This window comes from Aphis gossypii, chromosome X (assembly GCF_020184175.1).
Source record: "Aphis gossypii isolate Hap1 chromosome X, ASM2018417v2, whole genome shotgun sequence".
Lineage (NCBI taxonomy): Eukaryota > Metazoa > Arthropoda > Insecta > Hemiptera > Aphididae > Aphis > Aphis gossypii.
Window position 1 is genome coordinate 27,056,668 of NC_065533.1, and position 9,723 is coordinate 27,066,390.

The window sequence follows — 9,723 nt, forward strand, 5'->3', positions numbered from 1 at the left end:
ATTAGTATTAACTTAAAATAAGCATAAAACCATTTGTATAACAACTACTCTCCCAACAGGACAATATATTAAAGTATCTCGCCAAAAATTGAAATAAACAAATTTTTCAAGTTATGTTTCAGTTACAATATAAATACAAAATTACAATTATTTCTACAAAAACTAATTAATTAATTAATTTTAAGCCACTCAGCTTTTGTAATATGTAATAAAACCTATAAATCATAACACAATTTTGATTATTTATTTTTTAACCCTAACTATAATATAGCTTAATAGACTAATATAAAGCCTATAACTAACTAACCAAGCATTTATAAGAGAATTACTTAGAATAATAAATTCAAATATTTATGTATAAAAAAGACTTTGTTTTAAATAGACAACCTTTATACGTGTTAAAAAAGCCTAGAAACTTAAAAATAGAAAATATAAATCAATAAAATAAATTATGAGTTAGCTTTTGCACAGTTTTATTTGGCATTTTCAAAAAAAAAAAAATACTTAAATCAAAGCATGTTGTATTAGCGTCATAAAATTGATATTAAGTTGAAAGACTACAAACATTTTGACCATAATGTCAAAATAAATGTAATACTAATACTAATCTTCACTATTTATAAAAACATTAAGGTTTACAGATGGGAATCCGATTGGTGCAGTCTCTTGACACGTAATGCATTACAGTTTTGGAATAGACCAGATTAATTTATAATTTACTTTGACAAACTTTAATAAATACTATTTCTAAGGTTTGAAAACTCAAAGTTTAACTGAATAGACTGTCAATCGCATGTATGAAATAAGCGTTTCCCAACATTATAAGACGACAGTTACTTGAGTAAAGTACATCAAACTAGTACACACACACGTAATACACAATCAAACACCACTATCTCCTAGACCGGAATTTAGGTTCTATGATAATATAATATAAAATGAAGACGCTAACTCACTATAATAGCAATTAAAAATGTTTTAAACGATTATTTTATCACTTTATCAGTTACGTCGTTTTCTTGTATAATCCCAAACGGATTCAATAGATTGATATTTACATAAAACCTATATTATAGCCATAAATATGAATTATGTTCATGAATACGATTTTGATTGTTGTGACTTGTCAAAACTAAGAGTAATATACCTATACAATAAAGAGTTTAAAAAAAGCTATTAAATGAAAAAACTAGAACTCTACGATAAAAACCTAAATTTATATATTCATATACATATTAAACAAACCAAAGGTAGATTTATTCCATTTATTAAATTACAATTTTCATTTTTCAAATCATGTTCAAAATAATTTACCAAAATAGGTAGATATTACATAGGACAATATACCATACCAACGCACAAGACCATATTATAATATTATCTATACAATGTTATACGTAAGTACTTATAATTTTTTCATTATATATCAACGCCAGAAAAGACGTAATTTTCTAAACAATCTAAACTATAGCCATTACAACGATATCGTATTATCAATAAGAAACGACGAAATCAACTGTCACAACATAGTGGCATAGTACCTTTACTACTATACTATTACCTACCTAAAACCTACCTATAGAATACCTACACTCCGAAAATCTATAATATACCTATATATAAAAGTAATAGATACCAATACCAATATAACATTCACAATTATTATTATTCACTTAAATTATAAACTAATAATAAAAGCTCAGCTTTCACCACTAAAATGATTAATATAGTTCTAATTTCAAATTATATCTTGAACCATGTAAAATTTTGATATATACAACTTTAAAGTGCATATTAAATTAAGTTTTAATATATTTTAAATACAACCTAACATCCTAACTAATAGCGTAATAAATATACGGTATACAAGTATAATTGGTAAATATATTTCCAGAAAAAATTTTAAAACCAATACCTAATAAAAATGTTGATTTGGTGAAATAAAATAAAATATTTAAATGTAACTAAAATTAAAAAAAATTAAAATTTTCAATTCCTATAATTGAATAATACTAACATTAATTATTAATAAATATAGTTCTAGAATTTAAATCAGTAATCCATAATTATATAAGATGCATAAAAACCCGATTAATAATACTTTAAACAAAAAGATATTCAATTCAACAAAAATTTATACATTACCTACCTATATTATAATTAAAAATAAAAATATTGATACTTGAACCTAACCTAACCTACACTTGATTAAATATAATTTGTGTTATAGTTCGAGAAGAATAACACAAAAATAAGATAATATACAAATATACAATGTATTATTATCAATAAATATTTCATACATTACTACAGAATTCATAGACATTATAAATTATATCCATTGACGTTTTTATTATCACAAATCAGTTAGGTGCTTAAATGAAATTTAATAAACTTTTTATTAAATAAAAACAAAATTTGTCCAACACTTATTTCTATTTCATTAAACTTCAAAAGGTTAAGTTAAATTTTTAAACCCTTTTAATTCATTAAAATATTAAAATAACATTAAGTAAATAAATACGTTATTTTCTACTTTTAAGTAATTAAAAACGAATTTTGGCTTTTTTATTTCAATGATAATTTAATGTGAGACTATAAATAAATTATTGTAATTTAATACTTATAAAACAAAAGGTTTTTTCTTTACCACTTTAGTCAACAGCATTTAACAAATAACTTCCTATCATCTTTATATTATTTACTTCAAAAATAATTATAAAAATATTATGTCATATTGTGTTATAATAAATGCTATATCATTTATTTCGGATAACTCAGAACTATAATATACTTAAAATACAAATAAACCTACTAGTAAGTACATAAAAATTTTCAAAATAAACTATCGATTATTTAAAATGTTCACCAAGGCCTAGATGTATATTATGCAAATGCATGTTTTTGTGTACTCAACCTAGACTGATTCTTATAAGAAACTTCGTCAATTCATAACTCATAGATTCGTGTACTGAAAATTATTTTGCATATTTTTGCATACATTTAAGTAAAAATACATATTAATCGCAAAAAAGTTGCATATTTTCTAAATATTGAATGAAATAATTAGAATTTAATCAAAAGTTGTTGTGTGATATTGTATTTCAACTATCACTTAATCTTAAAATCCTAAATACAACTACCTACCTAATAACTAATACCATATAATAACAATTATCTAAAAATAAAACTATAATTAAAACGTAAGTATAAAAAGTAGGTAGGTACTTATAAAATAATAATTTGTTACCATTTTATTAAATCATAAATTTCTATTAACCAACACACAATTTAGTAAAAACTCTATATATTTATTTAGTTATAAATTGTTCTTTTAAAACACCTACCTATACTTGAATTCATCTCATAATGTTATACCATTATTTTTATTGAAATTGTATTATCACAGTTACATGTTAGGTGATGAATAATGATTAATAAACAAAATAATACTAATGTTATATAATAATACCTTATTTAATCATTTAGAGCAAATTACTATATTGTTTAATTTGGTGATGATATCCAACAATGGACGTATACTTGTTCACTTATAAACTCTGCCATCAACCACACATCACTAATTTATTTAACACCCTATACCTACTTTTACAGCAGACAACAGGTAAATACCCTTAGAATATTCGTCCAAAGATGAGATATTATATACATAGATACAGTACATCATGAATCAAGTACAACTAATAAATAGGTACTTATTAACATACACAAAACCCAAAAATTAATGAATCGGTTACGAACGCACACATGTAATTACCAAAAAACAGTAATTGTTTAATATTATATCGTTCTTGCACTACGCTACGGTGAATTGAATGCACGCACATACGAGACATGGGCTATAAAACGTTCCTAAGCCCCATACAAACCTGGCCTGAGCCGCCAGCCTATTATTATACACGCTGCAGTTGTATACCTACCTATTATACCACCAAAACATAGGAGTTAACGGAAGGCCACCCCACGGCCTTTTGTCACTATTAATTAATCGATGGCGATAGATTGATGGATCGATCGATTAAACAGCATTATTAAAGTATATCAAAGAAAAACTATAATGTGCACCGCCGCCGCGGCCGTTTGTACAAACATAATTAATTACGCATCCCAGACGCGCGCTCGTTGGCTGACATTAAATCAAGAAACTTATAAAAAAGTACTATAACACTTATACCAAACCTTTAGACGATGAATTCCTATTCACCTATTGCTTATTCATTTAACACTCTGTGTTATAAACCCTTAGTGTTGTATTGCCATAAATTATGCTAATTTTATCTGTATTTCTTTCTACACTCGTACACCTATTTGGCAACTACAATAAAAACCAGTCAATAAATATATTTCCTAATAATGAACAGTGGTAATAAAAGTAATCATTGTTATAACAAGAACAAGTCATCACATTTGATTATTATCAACTATTATTTATATTTAAATACTATTACATAGTAGGTATGTATTAATTTAACTCTACCAGATCGTTCGAAAAATTAGACATCTTACAACTATCATTTGTATCATTTTTCATTAAGGTTTTTATGATGTATGGTGTACAATATATAATAATATTTATAAAAATATATAACTATTACTAATTATTATTACTATTATGTTCAAATACCACATATTATTTTAGAACTTATTATCATTGTCTTACTATTTAATTGGTTTCAAGCTTTTATGATCATAATATAATTTATACTATAACGTTCATCATGTTAAGTCATTTTTAATACATATATATATTATATATAATCTAAATAACTGTTTAAATATAAACACATATTATCTTATAAACAACAAATATCTTATTTTACATAAGCATTTAAAAAAAATAGTGTACCTAAACACGAGTAGATTAAGTGCTAATAGTTATAAAATATAATAACCCATATTCAATACTTATATTATTATACTGACATTTTAAATGTAAACAAAATAATATAACATAAGTATATAATTTTTATACATTTCAATACCTATAGTTATTACTCGTTTTATATAACTATTATAATATGTGTCCCGTATACAAACACATATTTTTTACTTTAAATTAACTAATAAACGTAGATGGTCACCTCAAAAAACACATTAATTTATTACTTATTATATTATTTTATATAGTAATATAATAAAGTACAAGTATATTAATTATTTGACAACGAACTATTACTCCATATTCTGCACAACCAAACCTATTTTTTCTAATTATCGGTGATTCAAACACACCAAACCAATCCACAAAATTGTTTCAAGCTTACAAGTTACAGGATAATATACATTCAAAAGAAAAATAATTAATTACACAAAATAAAAAAATAAATATTTTTATAAATTGCAAGTTGTTTTTATTAATATACAAGATAGGTAATAAAATATCAGCCTACGCTTCAAACGAGATAGAAAAAATAAATACAAAAAAATTATTATACAAACATATACGATGACATAAAAAAAACAAATAATATACCTGCCTACTAGAATAAGACAAATTGTAACAAAAACTATCTGAAATTAAAAGAATCATTTTAAATTATAAATATATTATACATTTTAATAGAAGATATGAATTTTTAATTAAAATATTTGAAAAATTAGTCACACAAATCTAACGCCTTGAAATGGACTAAGAAAATGATACACATACGTAAATAACCAACTAATTAATCCCGAGGCCACAATTCGAAGCAATAAATAAAATAATACTTAAAAAACAAACCGGATTTTCATATATTAATCTATATATAGAATACATAAAGAATAACTATTGACAACAAATATAAATAGGTAGTAATTAAAGCTAGTATCATAACCACTGAAATTATGTGTAGAAGTTCAAATATAATAAATAGATAAGTCGTCAATAAATGTAATTAATAAACGTAAAGCGTAAAACTAATACCTCAAGAAAAAAATTTAAGATTAAACAAAAAAAATTCAGTTGCAATGCATAAACTAAATCACACACCTAGCTGATGCACACACCTATGTTGTATATATACTATAGTATATTATAATCTGCCATAATATATAATATATAAATATATATTTAAATATTCATTGACTCATTATGAATGAAAAATAGAATACAACATACAATCTTCAACTCTTATTTGCAAAAAATCATTTACAGATCACAGAATAATACTATACCAGTACAAGTAACGATAAATTGTATTTGTTTAATAAACATAAAATGTGATTTAACTTTAAATTGTTATATTACCTAACTTATAATATTTTGTTACGCTGGATAGTTGTACGGAAATCAAAATGTATCGATTACCTACCAGAAGTTTTTATATCATATAATTTGTATCTTTAACCATTAATCTAGGCCCATTTTGGATATTAAATTTGAATGCCTTCACATTTTGGAATTTTGAAATGAAAAAAACAGTCTCAAAAGTCATTAAAATACTACGCATCTTTCACAAAAAATAATGAATCAAATTATACAAAGAGATAAATATATAGGTAATATTATATACCTTTCAAAAACCATGATTTTTTTTTCCATTATGAAAAATAAACATTAATATTTATTCACTTATTTTGGGATAAATGCATAAAAACCATAATAAAGTATCTTTGTTGACTCTACGATATTAGCAAGAAGTAAGGGAAATAATATTTTTAAGGCAAACATTTTTCGTTTCTTTTAGAAAAGCGTACGTACTTCAAGTCAAATTCTATTTGTTACATATACACACACTATTTATATGTTAAAAACGAACCTCGGGCCTTTCAAACCACTTGAACAGACACAACACTATTTAGTATTTACATTACCACTTCGTTATACACGACCCATCAATTCAACTTGGTGTTTTCTTAATAGAAAGCTATAAATGAAATATCTCTATACTTCTTTATAAAAGTGGATGGAATTTTCGGTCCCTAAAATAACAATTTTATATCGGTCGTTCTAGCTCACATATAAATTGAATTGTAGGCGAAACTTGAAAAATAACTTTTTGTATACAGTCTTTCAATGTATTTTACGCACACTAAATGCTTACAAAATAATATATCGATTCCAAACGAAATTTAGATTATAAAGAAAAATGTATGAAACCTAGTCACGTCGAACCTTGTTTCAAATGTTGTAGTCACAACCATGTTCCGGATGAGTGCTGATGATATACACAGTAAGCATGTATGTTAATAGCTAATTTTTGTTTTTTAATTTGAGACTGACTTAGAAATAATAAATGTTGGTATGACTAGAGACTATGACTGTAGAGTGTAGAGCCTAATACATAATAATAATTAATAGGAAACGCAAAACAATACATCTATACTTATACTCGATATTACTTATTAAATAATAAGTGTATGTTGGTGTTGAATTATAAGCTAGTAATTAGGATAGGATTTCAGTGGATTTAATATTTTTTTCCTAAACTATAGTTATGCTATTCTTAATGTATAACAAATAAATATAAACATGTTTCATATTTTTATATCAAAATAAGGAATTTTTATTTTCACTTTGGCACTTAAGGTGAATTTTATTTTTAAGATCATTTTTCAAAAATAGGATTTATTAATATTTTAGTATCAAAAAGTAACTGTAACGTGCTAATAAGGTTTTTTACCTAATCGAAAATTATTATTTTTTAATCGTAATATTTCGAAAAAAATATACGATGTAAAAATCAAGTAAAAAGTGGCGATGGCAAATTAAATAAAAATAATTATTATTTCTTTAGATTATAAAAATCTACGTTGAAGAATTGAAATTATGCAGTTTTACAAAACTATTTTCAAATATAATATTTATAAAAATATTTTTTGGTTCAAGTTTTTAGTATAAAAAAATCCAACATTTTATGGAAACCTACATAATTTTGAATTTTTAAGACATTTCACATTGTTAGCCCTACTTGATATCTAAATACTCAAATCTACCAATACTATAAAGGTTAGTTGTAGTGTCTATTTGGCTACTTAATACTCAATACATAGGGAATGCAGTCTTCGTAGTATCTCTATTAACACGTATCATACTATAGTTAACAATAATTTTCAGTTAAATATATTAAGCTAGATTTAATTAATTTTTTTTTTATATTTATATTATTTTCTACCTAATGAATAACACACCATAACAATCTAATCTAAGGCCTACATTTTTAGTTTAACCATAAATAATATACCTACACAATTTGATTTAATTAATTAATAAATTTACACAAATGTTGATCAAAGGGTGTTAAACTGTTGGTGGCACGCGCCGTCCTTAACATTTTTATAATTTCGTTACATATCTTGGAATGAACCTCGTCACTTCAGATGGAACTATTATAGAAACATAACAGTATTTAAATAATATAAAACTTAATCAAAATAAGATAATATTATAAGTTTTTAGTTCTATAAACCTTCATATCTATTATATATTAACAAACAATATCTTTGCAATGCCCTAAATAATTGTTGTTGATCCATCCAAACTAAAACTCAATTAAAACCGTGACACAACCAATAGCTTCTGAAATAAAACCAGCCAAACCAAAATATCGGTATAATAAAGACTTCAGTTAATCAGTTTTAAGAAATTCAAATGAAGATCGAATCATCAAATCGGATCCAGCATACCTATTAGTTTTAAGAGAACCCATCCTAAATAGACCAAATCAGACCAGACTATTATTAAGCAAATTTAACAGAGACCATATTATTAAACTTAATAAAAAGGCGGGTTGACAAATTTAATGTATCAGTTGATAATTTAGCTATATAAAACATAAATTTATTTTTCCTAACAATAAAATATTTCAAAATATCTCTTTCAGTAATTATTAGGAAACTTATAATATTATAATAAATATAAACCATAAATATGAGAGCCATAGAAAAAATCTATAAATATTTTATTAAAATCTTCCTTGTATGACAATTCAAATACTACCTGATAAAAATCAACATTTTAATACCTACTTATTATACCTATGCCACAACTATAGAACAAGTAAGAGACATATCAAATATACAATCGTTATTACTTATTATCCGATTTTGTTCAAAAAACTGATTCGCTAGAGTTATTTTTTTTTTCATTTAAATTCAACTTGAGTCTTACTATGAAAATTACGTTTACAATACCAAACAAACATCTATATCATAAAACAAATAACCAATAATTCAAGAAGAGTAAAGGGAAAAACATTTGTTGACTAACTATCCCACAAATAACTCGCTTTTTGGATAAAATGTAAAAATACTTGTTTTTAAAACAAGCGACACTATTTTATTCTTTTTACCTTTTATATAGATCGGCATCATCAATAAAAGTGTGAATAGTTTTGAAAAAATAAATAATTATTTATTTCAAAATACGATAACAAAATGTCGTAATTATTTGATAATAGTAATACGATTTATTATTGAAACAATTAATTTTAAGAAGAAAATAAAATCGAATTCTTACAATAAATATTGTTTGATTTATAATATCTTTGGCATAATTAAGCTAATGCCGTTTTCGTCGATAATAAAGAAAAAAATGCTATCAGATTATGAAATAAACTGAAAAATGAAAAAATTGAGTTACGTCCTTCTACTTAGGAAGTGTCGACATTACTATAAATATATTTATTTAACGGTGGTTTCAATATTATAACACAGAACAAAGAAAAAATTAATGAATTTGTGGTTTCATCATGATATTATTATGAACGAAATTATAAATCG